Here is a 17,747-nt window from a genome sequence, read left to right as displayed (position 1 = left end):
CAAAACCAACAATGAATCAAAAGGAAAAGGAAACCCTGTGGATCACATCAAAACTTGATTGGATTTGGATAATCTCAGTTCACAATAACAAGACATCGCATTGTCACACTACTCATCAGACTGGATCTCAAATGTAAGCTACTTCGTCAGATTGGATCACAACAGGCACACAGAGTTACAGACTGAAGAGAATGTTCTGTTGCGTGCAGGGAAACACCACCAACCAAATGGCACATACAGTGTTTGCACATGTAGACTACTTGGAACAGTCAATGAGAAGCTAAAGCTAGGTAACAAACCGAGTAAACAACGAAAACAAAACCAATGTTCTAACTTCCTTCCTTCAAGTTCACACTAAGGCCCTACAAGATGATGATCAGACAATGTCAAAGTAAGTCAATGGGCAGAGATTATGCATACTGGAATGAGAATGCTATGCCTACCATCAAGTCATATGATCCGCAGGCGGAACAAATTGATGTTCACCAACATCTCTGATACGTTGTAAGATATCTGACATAGGCTGAAACAAAACATAAAAGAAATAAGCATAGAAAGCATAATAACATCACATTAAATTGATACAACAAAATACAATACCCAGTTCTCCATTCCATCATAAAACTCTGAAAGCATGGAAGCTATATTCTCCACATTCAAGGCCTTGGTTATACCAAAATCCGCGTATGATATACCAACGAGCTGTCTTTCCTCATTAAAAATGGGTGACCCACTTAGCGATAACTTTGAAGGAGTACAATCATGTCCGATGTATTCTTGCCCCACACGGTTCCCTATGTGACTATGTACGTAGATATATTAGGATAAAAACAAAGCAAAAAACATTAGCAACTCAATAACATCGTACAAAGAACTTACGTCAGATAGCCATTATTAGATCCCTTTGTACTTGTCCTGATGCACTAATCTGATATCCATACATCTTAAGTTTTTGGTTCTGTGCAGTTTGATTGCTGAAATGCACGGCATCTACAATTCCAGCAGGAACAGGGCAGTAGAAAGCAGCCAACAAGCCATGTCTTTCCACATTGAGGTTGTCAAGGTCTAAGTTCATGTTGGGGAAAGCAATTTCAAATCTATACCTGCCTCGACGACGGGTAAAAAGCAATCTCTTATTTGCTATGATGTGGCAAAATGTCTCACCAGCGACAGTGACTATGCCCGGAACAACAGAAATTGGGTCATTTGGATTTGCCTGTTCCGGTTCTGGTTCCGGCTCTGGTTCCTGTTCCTCTTCTCCTTCATGTTCCTGTTCCTCTTTCTGTTGACGACGATATATAAGAATCGGTACGACGGACCTCCTAAACTGCATATGACTCTCGTAATTCAGTCCATTAAGAGCGACAGCATCCTAAAACATAACAACCAGGTATTAGACATTAGCTTTGATGTCAGAAAAATTGATTTAAAGCAGAGAACACAAAATAAAGAAAAGGATAATACATTCACCTGAGCCATGGCAACACACTTCTAGTTTATATTCTGTAACACGTCACGTGAATCTGCACGATAAGAAAAACATACAACAACAAAAAAAGACAAGCACATGAGATTTAACTCACCAAGAATTATTCATAAAACTTGCAAAGCAAAGCCAGAAACCAACTATAGCACTCAGTTGTAAGTTTTGCTGGACACCCACGGAATCATTAATCGTTTTCAGGAGCAATTTTATTCTACCCATCACTTATAAAATGGTTATATACATTTCGACTTGTAAAAATAACACAGACATTTGAGCCCGATAGGCAAGATAGAAAGCAGAACTGAACTAGAGAATCTGCTGCAATCCCATCTTACTATACAGCATTACTACCCCCACACTAGGGACGCAGCCCATCTGGGCCAGGATCGGTCTGTATTGCTTCTAGTAAACTTTGTACAGTACAAGTTTAGGTTTTTAGCTCCCCTCCATGAAGCTCACAGTCACAGGGCTTTAGACTCAGCAGACAGCAGGTAGGTAACATCATGATATAGGAAGACTGAAAAACGCAAAAATCAGCTGAAAACAGGATGCGGCAACGGGACAGCTACATCGAGGCAAGCAAAGCAAATCGACGCAAGCACGCACGGCTGAAAAAACCCCAATCGACTTGGCAACCCGTTAACCAATAGTAGAGGGCTCGAGTCTTAAACTGCTTACAAGTGCTTCGGGTCGACGGATCCAGCGTAGACACTTGGGAGGTCGGCGCAGGAGGCTGGATATGCCGCGGCGGCGGAGGCGGCGCTCGTGAGAGTGTGGTACGAGAGAGGAGGAAGGGGGAGGACTAGGGATTGCGGTTGCGGCAGTCTTTTTTTTTAATAATCAAGAAATTGCGGCCGTCAAGAGGACAGGAGAGGGCCGAGTTTTTTTCTTTTCGCAAACAACAGGCCTAAGGTGAAACCCAACTAAGCGAGCTGGGCCGGGCTTTGGAAACGCGCCATGAAATCAATGTTTTTTTTTTAAATATTGGTCATATATATGCATGTTATTTCCCCTAAACAAATATATGCATTTTCTAAAAAAAAGGTACCATTTTTTCATCAAATAATTTTCATGCATTTTTTTAGTATTGGTCATGGATTAACATTTTTTGAAATTCCTTCACATATGGTTTACTCAAAAAATCATTCCTTTTTTCTTTCATGAATAAAAATAACTTGGAAGCATGATAAGAATATTATGTCGAAACTCTTCCTGTTAACCTACAAACATGACTCTTCGCGCAACCGAGCAGATGATTGTCCATCGTAACTCTTTTCTTTATAGAAGACACCAAAGGGCATCTTAAATCTGATAATTACCAGTAAAAGAAAATTCTGATAATTACCAAGAAAAACAAAAAAAAAACTAGTACAATGGGAAAACAACGAACGGGACATGAATTACCAGTAAAAGATAAAATTAAATTGAAATCACACTAGTTTTTTTCTTCTAATGATGACTTTATTTAATTACACAAATTGTTTGTTACAAGCGAAGGGACATCAATTTCATGTGCTTATTGTAAGAAAATCATAAGAAAGGAACATCAAGTTTATCTGCTTACTGAAACACTTGACACATTACCAAAACAAAACCATATTCATCGCCAAAGTCGTAAGCGCTCCCACTTGTTGGACCTGTGCGACCTCATGCTGCTGTACCATCTTTTTTTGACCATAATACAGTAGGGAAGGCCCCTACTATGTCTCATTTTCTATTAATAATGGGTACTTACAATGGTTGGGGTGTTACAAAGCTGTTACAACGAGTTTGCAATGTATCAAGCTATTCCTGCATGTCATCCTTTAAACTAGGTTTGGCTCTCACCATGACCATTTGAAAGGTATCCTTGAAAGCACGTATGGTTCATACATAGCTGCTGGTTTTCAAAATAATCCCATTCCTGCGATTCCATATGCTCCAACATCTAGTGATCAAGATTTCTTTGAAACATATAGGGTTCATTATGCTTTTGCCATCAATCAACATATTGATAACATATAGTCAGTATTCCACTCCATACCAATGGATAGCCAAAAAATTTGGCTAAAGTCACAACTGAAAAACAGATGCCTAGGGTCCTCAATATGATTATCACCACATAATACACAACTGTACCAATCCAAATGAAAGTTTTTCCTCATTAGCATCTTCCTTGTGTTTATTATGTCCAGTATAAGGAGCTAGAAAAAGAAATTCTATTTAGAAAGATAACAAGATTTCCAAATCAAATGAAATGTTTCAAGTGACTTTACTGGGTTTCCAATCAGCTCATTATATACTTTCATGTTGTAATTTATAACAGCTTGGCCATGATATTTCCAAGTATCCAGACAATTATTTAGATCATGTTGGAAATAATGTGTGCAAACTCCTTCCATTGCCATTCTAGACAAGAGCGGATGGAACATGTCATAGGTGTCTTCTTGCGTTGTTTCATGGGCCTTTTGTAACAATAATCTCATCAGACAAAAGAGTGAAGCTATGGGAATTTGAATTCTAGCGGTCTGTCATACCACTTGTCGTGCTATAATAGGGCAGTGTTGTCATGATTTACCTGGATAGGGGTCATGCTCTTGAAATCAGGAAAGAGTCTGCAACAGTCTTTCCGCAGAAGGACCCAACATTTGAATTCTCTTTAGGCACAAAATGGTTATCATAGTAAGGTTTCCGAATTAGTTCCACCCATGGAATGTCCTGGTGATTGAAGAATTTGAATACCATTTTTATTAGGAGTGCCCTGTTTTGTTGTATTAAGTCCAAGACTCCCATGCCACCAACCTCTTTTGGGAGACACACAATCTTTTACCTTGCTTGTTAATATCTTTCCCATGTCATAGGAATTTTCTACCTGCCTTGACTATACACGAAGAATTCATTGAAGAACACATCATGAAGATTGATTGATTGATAATATGTCTTACAATAGATGTCAAATGTGATACACGATTACAAGTATGTGTCGGACCAACAGGAACTAGGGTATATTGGGCCTATCGGCCTAGGGCTTGACAGTGGCTCCCAAGCATACAGTCTCTCCCATGACAACACGGGTGGAGTTTTGACTTCTCCACAACTCCAAAGTATGGGATGCTAGGGTACGACTCAAAGGTACTCATCGGTGCCCCCTGATACGTCTCCAACGTATCTACTTTTCCAAACACTTTTGCCCTTGTTTTGGACTCTAACTTGCATGATTTGAATGAAACTAACCCGGACTGACGTTGTTTTCAGCAGAACTGCCATGATGTTGTTTTATGTGTAGAAAAGAAAAGTTCTCGGAATGTCCTGGAAATCCACGGAGGCACTTTTCAGAATTAATAAGAATTTTTGGCGAAAGAATCAAGGCCGGGGGCCCACGGGCTGTCCACGAGACAGGGGGGCGCGCCCCCCTAGGGCGCGCCCTCCTATCTCGTGGGCCCCCTGGACACCTCCCGACCTCAACTCCAACTCCATATATACCGTCTCGGGGAGAGAAAAATCAGAGAGAAAGTTTCATCGCGTTTCATGACACGGAGCCGCTGCCAAGCCCTAATCTCTCTCGGGAGGGCTGATCTGGAGTCCGTTCGGGGCTCCGGAGAGGGGGATTCGTCGCCGTCGTCATCACCAACCATCCTCCATCACCAATTTCATGATGCTCACCGCCGTGCGTGAGTAGTTCCGTCGTAGGCTTGCTGGACGGTGATGGGTTGGATGAGATTTACCATGTAATCAAGTTAGTTTTGTTAGGGTTTGATCCCTAGTATCCACTATGTTCTGAGATTGATATTGCTATGACTTTGCTATGCTTAATGCTTGTCACTAGGGCCCGAGTGCCATGATTTCAGATCTGAACCTATTATGTTTTCATGAATATATGTGTGTTCTTGATCCTATCTTGCAAGTCTATAGTCACCTATTATGTGTTATGATCCGACAACCCCGAAGTGACAATAATCAGGATACTTCTCGGTGATGACCGTAGTTTGAGGAGTTCATGTATTCACTATGTGCTAATGCTTTGTTCCGGTTCTCTATTAAAAGGAGGCCTTAATATCCCTTAGTTTCCGTAAGGACCCCGCTGCCACGGGAGGGTAGGACAAAAGATGTCATGCAAGTTCTTTTCCTTAAGCACGTATGACTATTTACAGAATACATGCCCACATTACATTGATGAATTGGAGCTAGTTCTATATCGCCCTATGTTATAACTATTGCATGAGGAATCGCATCTGGCATAATTATCCATCACTGATCCATTGCCTACGAGCTTTTCACATATTGTTCTTCGCTTATTTACTTTTCCGTTGCTACTGTTACAACTACTACAAAAACCCAAAAACATTTATCTTTACTTTTGCTACCGTTACCATTACTATCATACCAATTTTGCTACTAAACACTTTGCTGCAGTTACTAAGTTATCCAGGTGTGGTTAAATTGACAACTCAACTGCTAATACTCAAGAATATTCTTTGGCTCCCCTTGTGTCGAATCAATAAATTTGGGTTGAATACTCTACCCTCGAAAGCTGTTGCGATCCCCTATACTTGTGGGTTATCAAGACTAATTTCTGGCGCCGTTGCCGGGGAGCATAGCTCTATTCTCTGAGTCACTTGGGATTTATATCTGTTGATCACTATGAAGAACTTGAAAGACGTTCGAACTACTATTTTTCCCTCAACTACGAGGGGAGGTAAGGAACTGCCATCTAGCTCTGCACTAGATTCTCCTTCCGTTATTAGTAAGCTTGCAACACCTAAACCTGCTACTGCTATGAATTCTGATATGTTGCATGTTATTGATGATGCCACCTCTGCCATGCATGATGAAACTACTTCTGTGCGTGATACTACTATGCGATTAGGTGAATTTCTAGATGAACAACTTTCTAGATTTAGGGGGAATGAAATTACTGAAGATCCTATTACTGATGATAGTGATGATGAAGGTCCCCCCAATGATTATGTATTACCTGTTGTTCCTAAGGGTTATGTTATGCATGAAACAGCTACTATGGAAATTCTCGCTTGCAATGATAGAAATGATCTTAAGAAATTATTAGCTAAATGGAAGCAGCAGTCTCTTAATACTAGAATGAAACCTGATCCTGCTTTTGCTACTTCACCTATTTGTGTTACTGATAAGGATTATGAATTCTCTGTTGATCCTGATATTATTCCTTTAGTTGAATCTGATCCTTTTTATGGCCTTGAATCTGAAACTGTTGTGGCACATCTTACCAAGTTGAATGATATAGCTACCCTATTTACTCATGATGAGAAGTCTCGCTACTTATATATCCTTAAGATATTTCCATTCTTATTAAAGGGTGATGCTAAGACTTGGTATAATTCTCTTGCTCCTGGTTGTGTGCTTAGTCCCCAGGATATGATTTATTACTTCTCTGCTAAATATTTCCCTGCTCATAAGAAACAAGCTGCCTTGCGGGAAATATATAATTTTGTGCAAATCAAAGAAGAGAGTCTCCCACAAGCTTGGGGGAGGCTTCTCCGGTTACTTAATGCTTTGCCTGATCATCCTCTCAAGAAAAATGAAATACTTGATATCTTTTATAATGGACTAACCGATGCTTCTAAGGACTACTTGGATAGTTGTGCTGGTTGTGTTTTCAGGGAAAGAACAGTCGACGAAGCTGAAATACTATTGAATAATATGTTGACTAATGAAAATAATTGGACTCTTCCTGAACCAATTGAGCCAACTCCTGAGCCTATTCCTAAACCCACTCCGAAGAAGAGAGGTGTTTTATTTCTCAGTCCTGAAGATATGCAAGAGGCAAAGAAATCAATGAAAGAAAAAGGTATTAAAGCTGCAGATGTTAAGAATTTACCTCCTATTGAAGAAATACATGGTCTTAATTTACCGCCTGAAGAACCACATTGTCTTGATAACCCTACACAAGTAGTAAAGGTAAATTCTCTCTATAGATATGATAAAGTTGAAATACCCTCTACTAAATTTCATAGCCCATGCTTACATGAATTTGATGACTTTATGGCTAGGCAAGAAAGTTTTAATGCTTATGTTGGTAGAGAGTTAAAGAATAATGCTTTCGAGATAGGACGCGTAGGTGATAATCTAGCTAGAGTTAAAGATGAACTTCACCGCGTTAGCAAATATGCTTCTATGGTTGCTACTCAAGCTGAGCAAGTACTTAAAGCTCAAAATGAATTGCTTGATGAATAATAAAAATGATTTTGCTGTTAGAGTGGCTACTAGAACTGGTAGAATGACTCAGGAACCTTTGTATCCTAAAGGCCACCCTAGGAGAATCGAGCAAGATTCTCAGAGAAATAATTTAGAGGCACCTAGTTCCTCTAAAAAGAAGAAAAAGAAAAATGATAGAACTTTGCATGCTTCTAGTGAACCTACTGTAGAAACACCTGAGAATCCCAGTGACTATTTCTGATGCTGAAACACAATCAGGTGATGAACATGAACCTAGTGATAATGTTAATGATAATGTTCATGTTGATGCTCAACCTAGCAAAGACAATGATGTAGAGATTGAACCTGCTGTTGATCTTGATAACCCACAATCAAAGAATCAACGTTATGATAAGAGAGATTTTGTTGCTAGGAAGCATGGTAAAGAAAGAGAACCATGGGTTCAGAAACCCATGCCCTTTCCTCCTAAACCATCCAAGTCAAAGGATGATGAGGATTTTGAGCGCTTTGCTGAAATGATTAGACCTATTTTCTTACGTATGCGCTTAACTGATATGCTTAAACTAAATCCTTATGCTAAATATATGAAGGATATCATCACAAATAAAAGAAAGATACCAGAAGCTGAAATTTCCACCATGCTTGCTAATTACACTTTTAAGGGTGGAATACCAAAGAAACTTGGAGATCCAGATGTACCAACTATACCATGCTCTATTAAAAGTAATTATATTAGAACTGCTTTATGTGATCTTGGAGCCGGTGTTAGTGTTATGCCTCTCTTTTTATATCGTAGACTTGAATTGAATAAGTTGACACCTACTGAAATATCTTTGCAAATGGCTGATAAATCAACTGCTATACCTGTCGGTATTTGTGAGGATGTGCCTGTTGTAGTTGCAAATGTCACTATCTTAACGGACTTTGTTATTCTTAATATTCCTGAGGACGATAGTATGTCTATTATCCTTGGTAGACCTTTTCTTAATACTGCAAGGGCTGTTATTGATTGCAACAAAGGCAATGCCACTTTTCATGTTAATGGTAATGAGCATACGGTACACTTTCCGAGGAAACAATATCAAGTTCATACCATCAATTCTATTGAAAAAGTTCCAACTATCATTTTTGGAGGTTTTGAATTTCCTCTCCCTACTGTCAAGAAAAAGTATGATATTCTTATTGTTGGGGATTTTCATATCCCCGTTGAGGTAACTTAGTGTTATTCGAAATTTCTCCGGTTCCGTGTTATTCGGAATGAGTTTGTTAACAAGACTTGATCAACCTTGTTAGTGGATTCATTTTGATGATCACGAGATGGATGAAACTAGAAGGCACAACCTTCTGTACCCTCTTTTTACTTTCTGTTATTTAGAATAAATAAAGCAAAAATAGTATTATCCGTCTGTTTTCTGAATTATCCGTGCATTAAAAAAATAGCCTGGAAATAAAAGTGCTCCAAATGCCCTGCAAATTTAGTATGATTTTTTCTGTAATATTTGAGGATTTTAGGCACTGAAAACACTGCAGGAGGGCCAAGCACCAGGCCATGAGAGAGGAGGGCGCCCCCCTGTAGGGCGCGCCCCCTGTCTCGTGGGCCCCTGGTGGCTCCCCTCCACTTATGCCAGCACCCACACGCTTCATCTTCTACCCAAAAAATCCTCATCCAGCTCAAGCCCGAGTTCTAGCTTGTTTTGCTGCGATTTTTGATCTCTTAGCTCAAAGCTCCATTTGCAAAACTGCTTTGGGAGATTGTTGCTTGGTATGTGACTCGTCCATTGGTCCAATTAATTTTTGTTCTAGTGCTTTATTCATTGAAATTTTTTGCTGCATAGGTGACCATGTTCTTGAGCTTGCATGTTAAATTTTTGAGGTCCCAAGCAATTCCAATGCATGATATAGGCTCTAGGCACTTGTAGGAGTAGTTGCTATCAATCTTGTTTAGTTTTATTCACTTTTATTTTGAAGTTACTAAAATTTCAGAAATTTTCAGAAAATGTTAAGGAGGCTCTTTAAAGGCTCTTCTAGCCAAAGCTCTAAGGAAAAACAAGACAAAGAGAAGGAAAAACCCAAGTATAATCTTCCTCGCTTAGCGGAAGTACGGTCATGTGAATGGCCGTGTGAGGATTTCTTGAAAGAAGCTGGAATTCATGAAGACTTTTATGCTTTAATCGGGACTGCAGGCCTCACCGGTTTTATGAACGACCGAATCGATCAGTATATCTTACTTACCAATACTTTCGTGCAGAACTTTTATTATTATCCTAAGAAGTCACTGCCTGCAGTATCATTTCATTTATATGACGAATTCAGAGAAATGTCTTTACGTGATTTTTGCGCGGTATGTAGGATACCATATGAGGGAGAATTAGAGGAACCCCATCGTGAAGATGTGGATGGCTTCGTTAAAACTATTGCTGTAGAAGAGCCAAAGAAGGGCTCTGAGGCAAAAGTCTCTAGCATACACTTCCCTGTTTTACGCTACTTTGCTATATTTGCTAGTAGATGCTTGATTGGTCGTGGAAATAGTGGAAATTTGAGCTTCCAGATATTATTATTCTTCAACATGCTTTGCTAGGAGACAATACTTTTAGTATGGGTGCCGTCATTGCTAAACGGCTAGCCCTGAATCGTACAAAAGGCCCCATATTTGGAGGCATCTATGTTGCACGCCTCGCTGAATATTTTCAGATACCCATTAGGCACCATGAGCAGGAGGAGACAAAATTACCTCCTCACATTTTAGATTACAAGAGCATGGTAGCACACAAGTTTATTGTTCACAACGAAGAGAAGATGCTCTTGTATAGACTTAGATTCAATAAGAAACACTTTGAGTTTATTATTTTGCCTACACCTCTGTTATTTGACTTGCTTGCAGAAAATCGCCTTGTTACGCCGGAAGCGGTGAACAACCATCTAGCCCAAGCTTTTACTCCAGAACCTGAACCTGAGCTGGACCCTTATCGTGCATCATCTATCCAGTGGGATACGGAGATGACCAGCCAGTGGTATCCTGATTACACCTCCTACTACACCGGGGAGAGTAGCGGCGGTCCTTGGTATTAAACCAACTTAGGCCAAAAGCCTAAGCTTGGGGGAGTATGTATTTCTCACCGACTTTACATTCATGTTCACACACTAGTCGTCGGTGCTCACACTCTTTCATTGTATTATCCATGCTAGTTTAAATTTCTTTTTCTAGTTTTCTTCTTGTGTGTTTGATAAACCTTTAGAAAAAAAACCAAAAAATTTAGTTAGTTTAATTGCCTTGCTTGTAGTAGGAATTAAAATGAAAACCCAAAAAGATTTCTAGTTCTTCTTCTTACTTGTTGGGAGCTTTCCCGTGTAAATAGTTTTATTTTATTTTCTTTCTTTTGGGGGTCGAGAAGACTATATTGAAATTGCTTGGTGGCTCTTATATGCATGATTGTTTATTTAACTTAGAGCCCATATTACTTGTCCTCTCTCTTGAGTTGAATGCTTGCAGATTCCAGCTTAGTCCAATGCACGTGCACTCTTATTATTATACACATCGTTCGGTCGTGCAAGTGAAAGACAATAATGAAGATATATGATGGACTTATTGGGATGAGAAAAGATGGTATGAACTCGATCTCTCTTCTTTTTGTAAATATGATGATTCATCGTTCCTGAGTAAGCTATTATGAAGTAAACATATTTGCAATGACATTTAGAGATTATAGTTGCTTGTGCCATGCTTGATTAGCTATGAGTTATAATGATTTACCTTGTGTGCCAACATGCTATTAGAATGATTATGATGTGGTATGATGGGATGGTATCCTCCTTTGAATATATTAAGTGACTCGACTTGGCACATGTTCACGCATGTAGTTGAATCAAATCAACATAGCCTTCATGATATTTATGTTCATGGTAGATTATATCCTACTCATGCTTGTACTCGGTGTGAATTAATTTTAATGCATGTTTACGACTATTGTCGCTCTCTCAGTTGGTCGCTTCCCAGTCTTTTGCTAGCCTTCACATGTACTAAGCGGGAATACTGCTTGTGCATCCAAACTCCTTAAACCCCAAAGTTGTTCCATATGAGTCCACTATACCTTCCAATATGCGGTATTTACCTGCCGTTCCAAGTAAATTTGTATGTGCCAAACTCCAAACCTTCAAATGAAATTCTGTTTTGTATGCTCGAGCAGCTCATGTTTCAACTAGGGCTGCCTATATCTTCCATGCTAGGTGGGTTATTCTCAAGAGGAGTGGACTCCGCTCCTCATTCACGAGAAAGGGCCGGTAAACGGGATGCCCAGTCCATCCAAAAAGATCAAAGCAAATCCAAATAATTAAACAAAACTCCCCCAGGGTTATTGTATGTTGGAGGCACTCATTGTTTCGAGCAAGCCATGGATTGATGCTTGTTGGTGGTTGGGGGAGTATAAACCTTTACCATTCTGCTTGGGAATTGCCCATAATGCATGTAGTATGGAAGATACAGCCATCTCATAGTTGTTGCATTGACAGCAAAAGTATGCCGCTCAAAATGTTATTCAATCTTTATTTTAAAATTGAGCTCTGGCACCTCTACAAATCCCTGCTTCCCTCTGCGAAGGGCCTATCTATTTACTTTTATGTTGAGTCATCACCCTTCTTATTAAAAAGCATCTGCTGAAGAGCACACTGTCATTTGCATTCATTATTTTTGGTTTATATTGGGTATGACTTGACTGGATCTCTTTTACCATGAATTACAATGTTTAGTCAGTCCTTGATCTTTAAAGGTGCTCTGCATTTATGTTTTGCGGTCTCAGAAAGGGCTAGCGAGATACCATTTTGTTATATCATGTTATGATTATTTTGAGAAAGTGTTGTCGTCCGAGTTTTATTATTATTGCTCGCTAGCTTATTATGCTATTGATATGAGTAATTGTGAGACCTGTGTGTTATTATGAGTATGGTTAGTTCATAATATTTGCTGAAACTTGAATGCTGGCTTTTAATGTTTACAACAACAAGAGCAAACAGAGTTTGTAAAAGTTTTTCTTTATCAGTTTCAGTTTATCAACTGAATTGCTTGAGGACAAGCAAATGTTTAAGCTTGGGGGAGTTGATACGTCTCCAACGTATCTACTTTTCCAAACACTTTTGCCCTTGTTTTGGACTCTAACTTGCATGATTTGAATGAAACTAACCTGGACTGACGCTGTTTTCAGCAGAACCGCCATGATGTTGTTTTATGTGTAGAAAAGAAAAGTTCTCCTAATGTCCTGGAAATCCATGGAGGCACTTTTCAGAATTAATAAGAATTTTTGGCGAAAGAATCAAGGCCAGGGGGGCCACGGGCTGTCCACGAGACAGGGGGGTGCGCCCCCCCCCCCGTAGGGCGCGCCCTCCTATCTCGTGGGCCCCCTGGACACCTCCCGACCTCAACTCCAACTCCATATATACCGTCTCGGGGAGAAAAAAATCAGAGAGAAAGTTTCATCGTGTTTCATGACATGGAGCCGCCGCCAAGCCCTAATCTCTCTCGGGAGGGCTGATCTGGAGTCTGTTCGGGGCTCCGGAGAGGGGGATTCGTCGCCGTCGTCATCACCAACCATCCTCCATCACCAATTTCATGATGCTCACCGCCGTGCGTGAGTAATTCCATCGTAGGCTTGCTGGACGGTGATGGGTTGGATGAGATTTACCATGTAATCAAGTTAGTTTTGTTAGGGTTTGATCCCTAGTATCCACTATGTTCTGAGATTGATGTTGCTATGACTTTGCTATGCTTAATGCTTGTCACTAGGGCCCGAGTGCCATGATTTCAGATCTGAACCTATTATGTTTTCATGAATATATGTGTGTTCTTGATCCTATCTTGCAAGTCTATAGTCACCTATTATGTGTTATGATCCGACAATCCCGAAGTGACAATAATCGGGATACTTCTCGGTGATGTCCGTAGTTTGAGGAGTTCATGTATTCACTATGTGCTAATGCTTTGTTCCGGTTCTCTATTAAAAGGAGGCCTTAATATCCCTTAGTTTCCGTAAGGACCCCGCTGCCACGGGAGGGTAGGACAAAAGATGTCATGCAAGTTCTTTTCCTTAAGCACGTATGACTATTTACGGAATACATGCCTACATTACATTGATGAATTGGAGCTAGTTCTATATCACCCTGTGGTATAACTATTGCATGCGGAATCGCATCCGGCATAATTATCCATCACTGATCCATTGCCTACGAGCTTTTCACATATTGTTCTTCGCTTATTTACTTTTCCGTTGCTACTGTTACAACTACTACAAAAACCCAAAAACATTTATCTTTACTTTTGCTACCGTTACCATTACTATCATACCACTTTTGCTACTAAACACTTTGCTGCAGATACTAAGTTATCCAGGTGTGGTTGAATTGACAACTCAACTGCTAATACTCAAGAATATTCTTTGGCTCCCGTTGTGTCGAATCAATAAATTTGGGTTGAATACTCTACCCTCGAAAGCTGTTATGATCCCCTATCCTTGTGGGTTATCACCCCCCGGGGGTGGGGGCTCCAGGAACTGCTTCCCGGGGCCTCCCGGAAAGCTGACAGTCTAGTGTAATCCATCTCCACGAGGGAAGCGGGGAATCTGGTTGTTAGAAGCATTTAATATGCCCATCCATTCACATTGCTACAAACGTCAACAACAGGATGCAATGCGTCAAGATCGTCCTCGACACATGGGCTCTGATACGTCTCCAACGTATCTATAATTTTTATTGTTCCTTGTTGTTATATTATCATTCTTGGATGTTTTACAATCATTTTATAGCAACTTTATATCGTTTTTTGGGACTAACATATTGACATAGTGTCCAGTGCCAGTTGTTGTTTTTTGCTTGTTTTTTACATTGCAGGAAATCAATATCAAACAGAGTCCAAACACAACGAAACTTTTTGTGGATTTTTTTGGACCAGAATACATCCAGTGGGCCAAAGAAGTACCAAAGAGTGAGCCCAAGGTGAGCACAAGACACCAGGGCGTGCCTGGGGGCCCAGGCGCGCCTTGATGGGTTGTGCCCACCTCGGTGACCTCCCGCACCGCCTCTTTGCTCTATAAATACCCCAATATTCTAGAAACCCTAGGGGAGTCGATGGAAATCAATTCCAGCTGCCGCAAGTTCCAGAACCACCAGATCCAATCTAGACACCATCACGGAGGGGTTCATCATCCTCATTAGTGCCTCTCCGATGATGTGTGAGTAGTTCATTGTAGACCTACGGGTCCATAGTTAGTAGCTAGATGGCTTCCTCTCTCTCTCTCTCTCTCTCTCGGATCTTAATACAATGGTCTCTTGGAGATCTATTCAATGTAACTCTTTTTGCAGTGTGTTTGTTGGGATCCGATGAACTTTGAGTTTATGATCAAATTTATGTTTTATGCATGAAAGTTATTTGAGTCTTTTGATATCTTATATGCATGATTACTTATAGCCTCGTTGTAAGGGCATATTTATCCCCAAGTGGTTTTGGTGATTGATGACAATGCTTTTGCGGACTAATCATGTGCGTTAAGTTCTTTCAGAGATTCATCCATTGGCACGAGACGATTACCTCCCCTCGGTGTTTTATTCAAGACGGTGTAGCTCCTTCGTTTCGTTGTTGGTGGACTAGTTTCGTAGGAGTCACCGTACTATCAAGAGGGGATCCGCTTTGGTAAGACTAGGGTGGAATCAACACGTACACATCCCTATCACACCCGTCGTCTTCCTTCCGCATCATTGGAGCTGCCCTTGTTCTTCCGTACCTGCTCCGTTCTGTCCCAGCGGCAGTACCGCGGTCAACAGCGGTAGTACCGCCGAAGCTCTCCAGCGGAAGTATCGCTCCACGAAGTGGTAGTACCGCTCTCAGCGGTAGTACCGCTCCGCAGGGCAGTAGTACCGCTCGCGGGCTTCGGCCGTAGTACCGCAGCTGTTCCGCGCTACTACCGCCTCGATTCGAGACCGGTGTTTCTCGTGTCGGGTTTTGCGGTACTAGGAGCGGTAGTAGTGGCGGTAGTACCGCTCCAAGCGGTAGTACCGCTCTTACTCCCGCAGTAGTACCGCTCTGGGCCAGGGCCCTGTCTTCCTCGCCAGCGCGGTAGTACCGCTAGGTAGGGAGCGGTGGAACCGCTCCCAGCGGTAGTACCGCCCTTCCCTAGCGGTGGTACCGCTCTGTGCGGGGATGTACAGTGGGGTAACAGTTGGATTGATTCCCCCACTATATAAAGGGGTCTTCTTCCCCAAAGTTGACCGACCTCTTTCCCCCAAAGCTCCATTGTTGCCCCAAGCTCCATTTTCGCCCGATCTCTCTCCCTAGCCAATCAAACTTGTTGATTTGCTCGGGATTGGTTGAGAAGGCCCCGATCTACACTTCCACCAAGAGAAATTTGATTCCCTCTCTTATCCCTAGTGGATCTTGTTACTCTTGGGTGTTTGAGCACCCTAGACGGTTGAGGTCACCTCGAAGCCATACTCCATTGTGGTGAAGCTTCGTGGTGTTGTTGGGAGCCTCCAATTGTTGTGGAGATAGCCCCAACCTTGTTTGTAAAGGTTCGGTCGCCGCCTTCAAGGGCACCAATAGTGGATTCACGGCATCTCGCATTGTGTGAGGACATGAGGAGAATACGGTGGCCCTAGTGGCTTCTTGGGGAGCATTGTGCCTCCACACCACTCTAACGGAGACGTACTTCCCTTTAAAAGGAAGGAACTTCGGTAACACATCCTCGTCTCCACCGGCTCCACTCTTGGTTACTTCGTGCCTTTACTCTTGCAAGCCTACTTGTGTTGTTTCCATTGCTTGCTTATGTGCTAGTTGTATTTGCATCATATAGGTTGCTCACCTAGTTGCATATCTAGACAACCTATTTTGTTGCAAAGTTTAAATTGGTAATGAAAAGCTTAAAAATTGTCAGTTGCCTATTCACCCCCCTCTAGTCAACCATATCGATCCTTTCAATTGGTATCAGAGCCTCGTCTCTTTTTAAGGACTTTACCGTCCAGAGAGTATGGTTGATGTCGTAGATGATGTGGGAGAGCACTCCGGTGCGGATCCGATATCATCTACGGGAGATGGGGGTAACTCGATCTCACGTGAGGAATTCAATGTGGCTTTGGAAACATTGAAAACCTCCATGACGACCGAGGTCAAGGACATGTTTAAGGAATTCCTAGAAGGACTTAAACAATCTACCTCGCCGATGAAAGTGGGTGATCCCACCAACAAGGTGACGGATGCTACCTCCAACAAGGGAGAAACTAACATTGAAAAGAGTCCTTCTATTAGTGGTAGAAATGGCACCGACATCTTTGCCCATGTGGAACCCCCAATTTATGGAGGGCCGATCCCTTCCACGCATTTGAGTCATGCCGGTCCTCCTCCTAAATATGAGAAACATGAAGATTTTGATTCTTGGGTTTATCGCTTCAAGCATCATTTAAAACATGTGAACACTAACCTTTGGAGAATCATTGAAGAAGGTTTCTATCCTCATGACCCAAGCAACTTCACCCCTCGAGAAGCCGTGGACAATCAATTCAACGAGAGTGCTCTCTTCATCATCCAAGATGCAATCCTTCCCGAAGATCTCCCTCATCTTCGACCTCATGCCATGGCTAAAGAAGCATGGAAATGTGTTGAGTATCTCTATCGAGGAAGTGATAGCATTCAACGCTCCAACTATGAAGTGGTGCAAGATGAAGCCGATGAGTTTGCAATGAAAGAAGATGAAGAACCTCGTGAGCTCTTTTGAAGAGTGACTAAACTCGCGGTCTCACTCTGAGATCATGGAAGCAAGGACACGGATGACAATTGGATCAAGCGCAAGTTCCTCAAGGCCATGATGCCCTACAACAAGGCCATGTCCTCCGTCATCCGTCAAAGACCGGACTTTCACTCCATGACCTCAAGTGAAGTGTTCTATGAGTTCGTTGCAATGAGCATCTTGGACAAGACTGCCGACAATGTGGTGCTCCGTTCTCAAAGGGCAAAGAAGCCCAACCTTGCTTTGAAGGCCAAGGTCATCATGGAAGAAGAGGAAGAAGTGGAAGATGAGGAGAGAAATCCCGAGGACACCAAGTATGATTATCATGAGCA

General features: G+C 41.6%; 1 long non-coding RNA gene across 1 annotated transcript; it reads right to left on the bottom strand.

Annotated features, from left to right (window-relative positions):
• Positions 1 to 38: 38 nt before the first annotated feature.
• On the bottom strand, positions 39 to 2,331 carry LOC123064789 (uncharacterized). The gene is made up of 6 exons (XR_006430797.1): positions 2,165 to 2,331; positions 1,471 to 1,523; positions 880 to 1,372; positions 601 to 802; positions 444 to 523; positions 39 to 362 (listed from the first exon to the last, which is right to left on the bottom strand). It is a non-coding gene; the product is annotated as an uncharacterized lncRNA (long non-coding RNA).
• Positions 2,332 to 17,747: the final 15,416 nt, after the last annotated feature.

This window comes from Triticum aestivum, chromosome 3B, assembly GCF_018294505.1.
Source record: "Triticum aestivum cultivar Chinese Spring chromosome 3B, IWGSC CS RefSeq v2.1, whole genome shotgun sequence".
In the NCBI taxonomy this organism is placed as follows: domain Eukaryota; kingdom Viridiplantae; phylum Streptophyta; class Magnoliopsida; order Poales; family Poaceae; genus Triticum; species Triticum aestivum.
The sequence above is the reverse complement of the archived record's forward strand: the minus strand, read 5'-3'. Positions and strand labels throughout refer to the sequence as shown.